Below are 7500 nucleotides of genomic sequence, written 5' to 3'. Positions count from 1 at the left end.
GGCCTTCTGTTGTTCGCTCAATTCATTTGAGGATTTTGATAAATAAAAGGCAGATTAGAGTCTTTTCAGTATCTACTCTTTACAGCAATAGCCATTTGCTCTCCAAATGATGTTTTCCTGCGATAGAATTGAGAAATATTGCAATATGCCAGGCTGTCTTTCTACTTTTCACTGACAGTTGCAACTCAACAATAATCTATTTGGCATCTGCCCACTTTGCGCATGCTGCCTTTCATTCTGACTGTAGGCAATGCGATTTAAATCAATCCACAATTGATTTATTTTTCAGGGGAAGCTAACGAACCTCTGTGGCCAAGTCATGCTTTAGTAGCCTATTTAGAATGATTGTATTTATTTCTGTATAGACAGTGTAGGCTAATTAGGCTATCAATTTACTTAGTGAAAGTTTAGCTTCCCCTCGCCTTATGGATGTGTCGCCTATGAGCCTATGTCAATCTACTATCCGCCAATAGTAGAAAAGGTTCCCCTTTTATATTGGTCCACTTGTCGAGAAGGAAATAGCCCAAACAGACTCTGGGACAGTAGTGGGAAGATCTATCCCAAATTCATACAACCAGTAGGCCTAAGCTACATAGTAAAACGCTGCATTATGCAAATTCACCTATAGACCAATAAGCATGACCGGTCAAATGCACAGTATGTCCATCAACTGGTATTTCCATCAATGAATAGGCTAAAAAGCATTATTTCACAATGTTTTTTTTTCTCTCCGACAATTGGCTGGTGCCAATTTGATTTATCATTGTTTCTACATTTTTTTAACATCCAAAAGCCAGCTATTACTGGCCAATGCAGAACCTGATACACACGCATAGAAACATGCTGTGCTAATGAATATATAGTGTTACTTACTCAACACACATTCACACATAGGATGTTTTAGAATTTTTGTTTTGTTTTTTTCAGAAAATGTCCATAATATTGTATATCTGCAGTAATAGTGGAATAATAGTATTTCACAGTATTTCTTACCCATCAGTATTGTGATTTGGTGTGATATTCACCTATAGATTGTTACCGCCTGAGATACATCTGTTGTCAAAATGGGAAAGATGTTTTGGGTCAAGCGGCCAATGTAGAAATCGCTCTGTCATTTCCTGTTGCAAAAATTCTACACTGTTCACTCAATTTCAGTCTATGTAAGAAAACAAACACTGAATAGTGTAGGGAATCATTGTACCTCAGCCACTGCCTGTTCACCCCGCTATCATCCAGAAGGTGAGGTCAGTACAGGTGCATCAAAGCAGGGACCGAGAGACTGGAAAAACTGCTTCTATCTCAAGGCCATCAGACTGTTAAACAGCTATCACTAACACAGAGAGGCTGCTGCCTACAAACAGACTTGAAATCATAGTCCATTTTAATAAATGGATCACTAGTCACTTTAATAATGCCACTTTAATAATGTTTCCATATCTTGCATTACTCATCTCATATGTTTATACTGTATTTTATACAGTCTATTACATCTTAGCCTATGCCACCCTGTCGTTGCTCATCCATATATTGATATGTATGTATTCCTACTCCATTCCGTTACTTAAATGTGTGTATTAGGTAGTTGTTGGGAAATTGTTAGATTACTTGTTAGATATTACTGCACTGTCGGAAGTAGAAGCACCAATCATTTCGCTGCATCTGCTAACCATGTGTATGTGACCAATAAAATGAGATTTGATCAGATTGTTTGATTTAGAGATAAATTATAACATGGAATGGGGGGGGGGGGTTGTGCTCAAATCGTCTGTCAGTATTTTATTAATTGTTAATGGACATTTCATTCAGGTCAAGAACCCCAAATCTTTCCCTTCTTTAAAAATCCACCCCAAAATCTCTGTTGTTCTCTTCTTCCCCCTCTCTCCTCCCAACTTGACCCTCTCTGTTCCCTTCCCCCTTTTTCCCTGGCTCCTGTTCTGGCTTTCTGATCTCATGTTACCCCCGTACACCCTCCTCTATACCCCGCCCCCCCCCCCCTCCCCTTCCATTCCCCCAGGGCAGGCTTACAGCTTCCAGGGCTTTGTGCCGTCTCCCCCTCCTCCCCCCTGCCTTTGTGTGAAAGGGGCCAGAGAGGGGGAAAAGAGGGAGTAGAGGAGGAGGAAGGGGAGGAGGTTTAAAGAAGGAGAGAAGATGGAGAGAGGAGAGGGCCCTATGGGTACGGTGTATAGGAAACAATAGACCCTGCTTTATCTTATTACTATGAGTTGTGGTTATAGTCTGCAAATCTGTTTCTATTCTGGATATTGTTATCGTAATATCATAAAATAACATATTTGCAAGCATACAACATATTTTGTTGTTTATATTTTGTCATTCCATCTCAATCACTAGCTACTTGAAAGTAAACAGTCTTGATAAATCTGTGTTGTACGTGTGCAATCTGTTTTCCGGCGACACACACATTGTAGAAGCCTTGTTGTCTGGTAATGATCTCACAAAATGGGGTCTGTCCAAAGACACACACACAGTCACACACATACAGAAGTGACCCTGTACATGGCATGTTTGCTTGCTTTATCGTGTTCCTCTTTTTATACCTTGTGTGCTGTTGTTCTACCTTGTTATTTCTAGTATTGCATTGTTATTGATTACTGCATTGTTGGGTTTGGAGCTGGCAAGAAAGGCATTTCACTGTACTTGTGCACGGGACATTAAAAACTTAACTTGTAACACAAACTGACAGAAGTAGACATTAGCCAGATACCTGTTTAGTAGATCCATCACAGTCAATCTTCCCCTCACACAAACACAATACCCAGCCCCTGGCCTCCAGGGAGAGAGAAGTCATTAACCCCCGGGCAGGTTCTAGGCAGTGGAGCGCTGCAGGCTGGAAGGTGTAGTTACAGGGTGTGGCCATAGGGGGTGATGTGGAGCATGACCCTGTGGATGTCAGTCGACAGCCAAAGCCGACTAATCAGAGTCTTCGAGAGGCTCAGGTTTAATGAAGGGTTTGGGCTCAATAGACAAAACATGGCCTCTGGGTGCCGAGTGAGTGAGTGAGTGAGTGAGTGAGTGAGTGAGTGAGTGAGTGAGTGAGTGAGTGAGTGAGTGAGTGAGTGAGTGAGTGAGTGAGTGAGTGTGTGAGTGAGTGAGTGAGTGAGTGAGTGAGTGAGTGAGTGAGTGAGTGAGTGAGTGAGTGAGTGAGTGAGAGATTATGTAATGCCTTATCAAGTTTACCTACCAGATTGGAAAAATGTGACGTGTTATTGTGTAGAAAGACATTACTTTGCAATTTAAATACTGGAAATGAATGAATTCAGTGTATTGGTAGCCCTTTACACTTGTACCTGTATCCGGGTTGAAAATGGCAGATTTGGGCACTGATAAGTGCCTAAATTGAAGCGTAGTAACAGTAACATGCTAAGCTATGCCGGCTCTGCGCTTCACAGAACTGACAGACTTTCTGAACTTGAGCACCGTGCGCAACAGCAAGTTGCCCCCATCACTCCCGGTAATTGGCCAACTTAAGTAAATTGTTTGTTGTCTGAGTGAGGGAAATGCTGTAAATTAAGATGACTCAGTGTATTTTGAACAATGAGAGGTTGTGGATGATAATAAATACCGCTTTGATGTCATACAAGCAACACATACACCTTCCAAATCATAAAACTCATGTCAGATACAGTGTCAATGTTTATGATCACTATGTGGTTTTATTTTATCATTATTTATTTATTAACCCATTTTCTCCGCAATTTGGTAGTTACTGTCTTGTCTCATTGCTGCAACTCCCGTACGGACTCGGGAGAGGCGAAGGTCGAGAGCCGTGCGTCGTTCGCACTGCTTCTTGACACATTGCACGCTTAACACGGACGCCAGCTGCACCAATGTGTCGGAGGAAACACCGTACACCTGGCGACCATGTCAGCGTGCATTGCGCCCGGCCCGCCACAGGAGTCGCTAGAGCACGATGGGACAAGAACATCCCGGCCCAGCCAAACCCTCCTCCTCAAACCCTCCGCCAGTTGTGAGTCGCCTCATGGTTCTCCCGGTCGTGGCCAGCTGCGACACAGCCCGGTATCAAACCAGGATCTGTAGTAACGCAGCTAGCACTGCAACTCAGTGCCTTAAACCCCTCTGCCACTCAGGAGGCCCATGATCACAATGTTTGATGTAGAGTTACAAGATGACTTGTGGTCATACCCAGGGTTGTTCTGAATAGAAGGAGCCTGTGTTTGTTTATTGTGTTTGGTTATTATTCATCAGCTGCCCCCACATCTGATTTATCTCTTGACTCTTTTCCATGCGCACCAAAATTACAATGAATCTCTTTCTCTGAATTGCCCTGTGAAAGCTGAACACTGTAAGATCGTAGTTTGATAAATTAGCTAGTCGTGTTGGCAATTAGCGTAAGCTTTCAGATGATGCCCACCTGACCCAGATTTGGATTTATAATGGACCATTTTTGGATTGCGCAAACAACAACAGTATGTGTGTGATGGTGGGGATGCAGGGTTGTGCTCCAAACGAACAACTACAAGTGAGCTGAATACTCTTCTTTGAGTCATGAAAGTGCTTTGAAATTGCTTAGGAAATGTGCACACTTTTGAGAGGTGTTCCCTTTCAATTGCTACCATGGTTGTGTAAATGAGTTTCACGTTTCTTCTGTAAGAAACATTTCAGTTTAGCCCATATAGGCCAAAGTGTAAAGGCTCGGACTCGGTTTACAAATGATGTTTGAGGTGCTAAGTACTCTCAGCCAGCAAACGCTATTGGTGTGTCAGCCCAATATGATAAGTAAGGGAACGTTAAACCTTTTTGAACATTTAACCTGTCTTCCCTTGAAATTTAAAGTCTTATTTACAGTTTTACTACAAGAAATGAATTGAATGATGTTTGTTCTTCAAATAATGTATTTTATTAAAACGTACTTAGTAAATAACCCACATCATAAGTTCAGTAACACAAATAAAAGGGTTGTGTCAGTCTTGAGTAATTATAGCGTTCTGATTTGACATTATTATCATTAGTTAGGGCCCGACTGTTATGCAGGTGAATGAGGACCCAAAAGCGACTTAGCGAAAACAGAGTCTTTATTCCAGTAAATGGCAAAAGTAATAATCCTGGAAAACTCAAGACGAAAACAAAACAGGAAAAAACTTAAATCCACTCGTAGTAACGAGGACAGACTGGAGACTCGACCATTGACTGCAGGTTGCTTCGGGAAGGCACCTACCGCAGCAGACTAAGACACCTGCTCACACGCAGCATCTGAAGGAGACAAGACACGACAGGGCGAGACAAGGACACAGCACAGCGAACATCATACAAGGATCCGACAAGGACAGAAGTGGAAAACAAGGGGAGAAATAGGGACTCTGATCAGAGGACAAAATAGGGGACAGGTGTGAAAAGACTAAATGAGTGAGTTAGGAGAATGAGGAACAGCTGGGAGCAGGAACGGAACGATAGAGAGAAGAGAGAGAGGGAGGGGGAGAGAGAGGGATAGAAAAAGGGAACGAACCTAATAAGACCAGCAGGGGGAAACGAACAGAAGGGAAAGCACAAGGACAAGACAATATATGACAAAACATGACACCGACGAAGTCAATAAAAATGTTTGCCTTATTCCGTTTTGTTCTTTCTCAAATTCCGTTTTCTCCGTTGAGTTTTTCTACGTTTCTGTGTTACCTATTTTTTTTTCAGGTTTTCACTCTCAAAATCTAACTTTTTATCATTAGTTAGGGCCCTGGAAAACAGCAACATTGGCTATCCACAACAATGCTTAAACCACATCAGGAGACCACTTTTGACACATGGGAAAAATCGGGAGAAAACTTTCAGGTTAGCATAGGCTACTTTCTTGTAGTTAACACTTAATTGAGAAGGTTTTTGGGAAAGCCTTTCCATCTACTGGAAGCCTGTTTTCATTCGCATTATTGCTAACGGCTACACAAACGGCAGAAATCCATCTAGCACATTGGCATCAATGAAACAACGGAGCCCCATTCATTTTCAATGTGGGCGGGGGACCGTTGGGCGATGCGAGCATGAACAGGGCTGTACCAAAGTTTGGGTAAGATGAACATTTGACGCATACCCTGCGACATCGCGTTGCTAGGGACCAAACGAAGCTCACTATGGTTTCCAGACCCGACTGGATTGGCTGTTGATACTATCTAGCCTGCTTGCTAGAACCAACATGAGGGTGAATCTAGCATTGCTACCCGAATGTACAGTTCAAAAGTGGTAAACGCCACACACACACAGACGGCCATTCTCGTTGCCCCTTCAGAGAGTTGCAGGAAATATGAATCAAATATCAAATATTTTCATAATTTATCTGCAGATAATCTCCAAAAAGCCTTCCAGAAGCCTATGCGAATTAGGGAGCCAAAAGAACGGCTCTCTCACCGAAGCGATGACTGAAGAGTCATAAGAGTCACTCACTTTATTGTCACTGTCTGTGGTAAGCCCCAACATCCTCGGAAAGGAAACCTAGGACATCATTTGGTTTACTTGTCCCAATGCAATACCATGGACATACACTGAATATGGCAAACATTAGGAACACCTTGATACACACGGCCTTCACTTGTAAACTGGGCGGTGCCGGATCAAAAAGCATAGAGCGACAAGAGGGTGACCAGGGGAATCACCTTGATAACAAAGCCTTGCATACATATAATCACACTGCAATAGGACATAGAGCACCAGAGTACACCAGGCTATTCTCAATCATTTCATTTATGTCCGAACAGACTGCACTATAACTGTGACAAATGCATTTCAATGTATCAGGGGTACTGCAGCTCCTCCAGAGCCCTTGGCTATGATTGTGTCAGGAAATACATGAAGTGCAACGCTGGAGAGATGAGTCGCAGGCTCATGTCTATCAGAGCAGAGAGAGGGAGAGAGATCATAGAAAGTTCATCTCCTTCTAGTTCTGTGAGCCATGGCCACACAGCCTTGGCCACACATTGGTCTCAAACATAAGTTACAGTGTTGCTCAAACCATAAGCCCATTAGCCCGGGGGGGGGGGGGATTAACGAAGAGGCCACTGAAATTAATTTTTGGTTGCTTTTATTTGTAAAAATTGACAATTATTTTTAATGCCAAGAGAGGTACCGGTTCCGGAACGAAACAGTCCACAACGGAATGGTAAATGAAGCACTGCACACCGGAAACTGTTGAGCGTGAAAAACCCAGCAGCGTTGCAGTTCTTGACTCAAACCGGTGCGCCTGGCACTTACTACCATACCCCGTTCAAAGACACTTAAATCTTTTGTCTTGTCCATTCACCCTCTGAACAACACACATTCACAATATATGTCTCAATTGTCTCAAGGCTTAAAAATCCTTATTTAACCCTGTCTCCTCTCTTTCATCTACACTGATTGAAGTGGATTTAACAAGTGACATCAATAAGGGATCATAGCTTTCGCCTGGATTCACCTGGTCAGTCTGTCATGGAAAGAGCAGGTGTTCCTAATGTGTTGTGCACTCAGTGTATCACCAGGCTGCATGATTTATGATTGGCA

The sequence above is a fragment of the Oncorhynchus gorbuscha genome, linkage group LG21 (genome assembly GCF_021184085.1).
Source record: "Oncorhynchus gorbuscha isolate QuinsamMale2020 ecotype Even-year linkage group LG21, OgorEven_v1.0, whole genome shotgun sequence".
NCBI classification, from domain to species: Eukaryota; Metazoa; Chordata; class Actinopteri; order Salmoniformes; family Salmonidae; genus Oncorhynchus; species Oncorhynchus gorbuscha.
The sequence above is the reverse complement of the archived record's forward strand: the minus strand, read 5'-3'. Positions refer to the sequence as shown.